This window comes from Macaca fascicularis, chromosome 10 (genome assembly GCF_037993035.2).
Source record: "Macaca fascicularis isolate 582-1 chromosome 10, T2T-MFA8v1.1".
Taxonomy (NCBI): Eukaryota; Metazoa; Chordata; class Mammalia; order Primates; family Cercopithecidae; genus Macaca; species Macaca fascicularis.
Window position 1 is genome coordinate 50487902 of NC_088384.1, and position 5247 is coordinate 50493148.

Consider the following 5247-nt stretch of genomic DNA (forward strand, 5'->3'; position numbering starts at 1 on the left):
ATAATCTCTGAACATAAATTGTGAAGATTTAATGGACACTTATCACTTCCCCAATCAATACTTTTCTGATTTACTATGACTGTCGTTAATCTCTTAATCCTGTCATCTTCTTTGTAAGCTGAGAAGGATGAATGTCACCTCAGGACCCTGTGATTGTGTCAGATGCACAAATTGTTTGTAGAGTATGTGTGTTTGAACAATATGAAATCTGGGCATCTTAAAAAAAAGAACAGGATAACAGCGATGTTCAGGTAACAAGAGAGGTAACTTTGGACTGGCCGCCGGTGAGCCAGATGGAACACAGCTATATTTCTCCTCTTTCAGAAGCAAATAGGAGAAATATCGCTGAATTCTTTTTCTCAGCATGGAACATGCCTGAGAAAGAGAATGCGCCCTGAAGGTAGATTTATAGATGGCCCCTTTAAGGTGTGCCACCATTTAGGGTCGAAGCTGAAGGGATGAAATAAGCCCAGGTCTCCTGTAGCACTCCCACGCTTATTAAGAGGAGAAAAATTCCTAGCTAATAAATTTTGGTTAGTCAGATTGTCTGCTCTCAAACCGTTTCCTGATAAGATGTTATCAATGATAATGCGTGCCTGAAACTTCATTAGCAATTTTAATTTTGCCCCATCCGGTGGTCCTGTGATCTCACCCTGACTCCATTTGCTTTGTGATATTTTATTACCTTGTGAAGTATGTGATCTCTGTAACTCACCCTATTCGTGCACTCCCTCCCCTTTTGAAAATTGCTAATAAAAACTTGCTGGTTTTTTGGCTTGGGGAACATCACGGATCCTGCTGACATGTGATGTCTCCCCCAGACACCCAGCTTTAAATTTCTCTCTCTTGTGCTGTTTCCCTTTATTTCTCAAACCAGCCGAGACACCTAGGAAATAGAAAAGAACCTATGTAACCATCAGGAGTGGGTTCTCCCGACACTTTTGTGAATAATGCTTCAATGAATATAGGTGTTCAAATTACTATTTACCCATATGTACGAGGTTTGCATTTGTGCTACACTGTGTTTTATTGGAAAACTTGTCTACCTTTACGCCAGAATCAAACTGTTTTTATTACTGTAGCTTTGTAATGTTCTTTGAAATTAGAAAAGGTGAGGTCACTAACATTGTTTCTTTTTTAAAACATTTTTGGGCTCTTTATTGTCCCTTGAGAGTCCATATAATTTGTTGGTTGGTTTTTCTGTTTCTAAAAACAAAAACAAAAACTTGTTAATTGTAAAGGGATTGCATTGAATCTGTAGCCCAGAAGGCAACATGAACATCTTCACAATATTAAGTCTTACAACCCTTGAACATGAACATGTTCTAGTGAGTTGTGTAATATCCATATATATGTTGATATTTTTGTTTTCTTCTGTTATTGATTTCTAGTTTTATTTCATTTTTATCAGAAATAATAGTCTTTAAGATGTATATTTTTAAAAAATTGTTAAGTCTTGTTTTGTGGCCTAATAGGTGGTGTATCTAGAAGAATTTTTTATGAGCTATTGAGAAAATTGTATGTTTTGCTGTTTTTGTGTATTCTGTACATGCCCATTAGGTCTAATTTTTCTCCAGTGTTTTCAAATCTTCTGTTTCCTTATTGATATTTTGGCTAGCTTTATTATTATTTAAAGTTCAAAATAAAGTGTTCTACTATTATTATTTTTTCTGTCTATTGTAATAATTATTTCAATGTTTGCTTTCTACATTTGGGAACACTGGTGTGAGAATTATATATATATACACACACACATATATATAAAATAAAATTTCATAAATTCTCAGCAAATTAGCCCTTTTATTATTGTTTAATGGCCTTCTTTGTCTCCTGCAAAGTTTAGACTTAAAGTTTATTTTATGAACTATGACTAAAATTTATTTTGCCTAACACAGTTATGACCAGCACTGCTCTCATTCAATAACCATTTACATCAAAAGTCTATTTTCATCTTGCTACTTTCAGTCTAGTTTTGACATTAGATCTAAAGTGAGTCACTTATGGAGAAGATAAAGTTGGGCTTTGTTTTATTAATCCCTCTATTCAATTTACATGTTTTGATTGAAAAGTTTAGTTCATAAATATTAAAATAGGTTTTTGAAATTGAAGGACTTACTTTTGTTATTGTTTTCTCTGATTTTATAGCTATGTGGCCCCCTTTACCCACTCTTTTGAATCTTCCTTTTTGTGTTGATTTTTGTAGTGAGATGCTTTAATGTATTTTGTGTGTGTGTGTGTGTATCTCTGTGAATATTTTCTTTGTGGTGGACATGGGAATTACATAAAATCTTTTTTTTCTTTTTTTTTTTTTGGACAGTGTCTTACACTGTAGCCCACCACTGGAGGGCAGTGGAATGATCTCAGCTCACTGCAACCTCCGCCTCCTGAGTTCAAATGATTCTCCTTCCTTAGTCTCCCCAGGAGCTGGGATTACGGGCGCCCACTACTATGCCTGGCTAATTTTTTGTATTTTTATTAGAGATTGGGGGTTTCACCATGTTGGCCAGGCTGGTCTTGAAATCCTGAACTTGTGATTCACACGCCTCGGCCTCCCAAAGTGCTTGGATTATAGGTGTGAGACACCACACCTGGCCCATAAAACCTCTTAAAGTTACAATATATTTTAAATTGGTAACAACTTAATTTTTTTTTTTTTTAGACTGAGTGTTTCTCTGTCGCCCAGGCTGGAGTGCAATGGTAGGATCTCGGCTCACTGCAAACCCCACCTCCCAGGTTCATGTGATTCCCCTCCCTCAGTTTCCTGAGTAGCTGGGATAATAGGTGCCTGTCACCGTGCCCAGCTAATTTTTTTTTCTTTTTTGAGACAGAGTCTCTCTCTGTCACCCAGGCTGCAATGGCACGATCTTGGCTCGCTGCAAGCTCTGCCTCCCTGGTTCACGCCATTCTCCTGCCTCAGCCTCCTGAGTGGTTGGGACTACAGGGGCTCGCCACCATGCCAAGCTACTTTTTTGTATTTTTAGTAGAGACGGGGTTTCACCGTGTTAGCCAGGATGGTCTCGATCTCCTGACCTCGTGATCTTCCCGCCTCGGCCTCCCAAAGTGCTGGAATTACAGGCGTGAGCCACTGAGCCGAGCCCCAGCTAATTTTTTTGTATTTTAGTAGAGATGGGGTTTCACCATGTTGGCCAAGCTGGTCGCAAACTCCTGACCTCAGGTGATCCACCTGCTTCGGCCTCCCAAAATGCTGGGATTTCAGACCTGAGCCACCGTGCCTGGCCAGTAGCAACTTAACTTTAGTTGCATATGAACATTCTTCCTCTTTCTGTCTGCCTCAACTTTATATTATTGATGTCACTAATAGCTTTTTTATATTATATATCATTAACAAAAGGTTTTGAATATTTTAGGCTTTTTAAATTATGTAACATATTACATATGTTTTGTGAGCTACCACTTGAATTCATCAGAATTTTATTTTTGTGCCTGTATATGTCTTTTCTAGAGAGTTACGTATTTTCATGTAATTTTGCGATGCTGTTTAGTATCACTTTTTTTTTTTCATGTATCACTTTATTTTTAATGAGAGGAACTCTCTTTAGCATTTCTGGTAGTGCAGGCCTAGTGGCGATATGCTTTTGTAGTATGTGGTCATCATGAAAGGACTTTACTTTTTCTTCATTTTGATAAATAGTTTATCTGGATATAGTATTATAGCTTAAAAGTTTTTGTTCTTTCAGCACATTCACTATATTACCCATGTCCCTTCTGGCCGGCAAAATTCCTGCAGCTAGATTCACTGGTTATCTCAAAGAGGCACCCTTATAAATAACATATAGCTTTCCTTTTTTGGCTTTCAAGATTATCTACTAGTCTGTGACTTTCAAAACTTTGCTTATAATTTTTCTCATTATGAATCTTTTTGTGGTTATCCTAGTCAAAATTTGTTGAACTTTTAAATTTTTGTTTTTTTCTTAAGTTTGATCATTTCTCAGGCATTATTTCTTTTTTATATTCTTCAACTCCATAATTTGCTTTTTGTTATTTTTTAATCTTATTATATATGTTCTATTTTCCTGATTTTATTTAGTTGTCTGTGCTCACATTTTGCTCACTGAGTACTATTTAGATAATTATTTTAAATTTTTTTAGGTAATTTATACATCTCTTTCTTTAGGGTAGATTTTTGGATATTTATCTTGTTTTTGTTATTGCACCATAATGCCCTAATACTTTGTATATATTGTAATTTTTGGCTGATTATATTATATTACATTGTATATGTCCATTAAATTTGGGAGTTTAAAAAAATTACCAGTCATAATTTTTACATAGTGGCTTTGTCCAGAGGGTGTCTGACACAACTCGTTGGCCTAGAAATTCTGAAGGTCTCTCAAACCTTTTCTCAAGATTCATTTTCTTTTATTACCTTTGGTCTCTGCCAAACCAAACTGTCATTCAAAGTATACCACCACGTCTTTGAGTATTCTGTGTCATGGCAGACAGAAACTACTCTTTGGAAAAGCCCCAAAAGCCAGAAGTATGACCATACATTCTACTGTTCTTTTCTTTCTGTTTATTTTTATTTATTTATTTATTTATTTATTTATTTATTTATTTTGGAGTTTAGCTCTGTCGCCCAGGCTGGAGTACAGTGGCATGATCTCAGCTCACTACAAGCTCATCTCCTGGGTTCACGCCATTCTCCTGCCTCAGCCTCCCGATTAGCTGAGACTACAGGCACCTGCCACCACGTCCAGCTAATTTTTTGTACTTTTAGTAGAGATGGGGCTTCACGGTGTTAGCCAGGAAGGTCTTGATCTCCTAAGGTCGTGATTTGCCCACCTTGGCCTCCCAAAGTGCTATGATTACAGGCAAGAGCCACCATACCCAGTCTATTTATTTTATTTTTTGAGACAGAGTTTCACTCTTGTTTCCCAGGCTGGAGTACAGTAGTGTAATCTCAGCTCACTGCAACCTCCACCTCCTGGGTTCAAGCGATTCTCCTGTCTCAGCTTCCCAAGTAGTTGGGATCACAGGCATGCACCACCACACCAGACAAATTTTGCATTTTTAGTAGAAACGGGGCTTCTCTATGTTGGTCAGGCTGGTCTCAAACTCCCGACCTCAGGTGATTCACCCTTCTCGGACTCCCAAAGTGCTGGGATTACAGGCATTATTAGCCTCTGTGCCTGGCCACAGACATTTCTTCTTATGAATGTGGAGGACATGCATGTGCCTGACAAAAAGTTTTGGACTTTAAAAAAAAAATTTATATGGGGGTGGGTG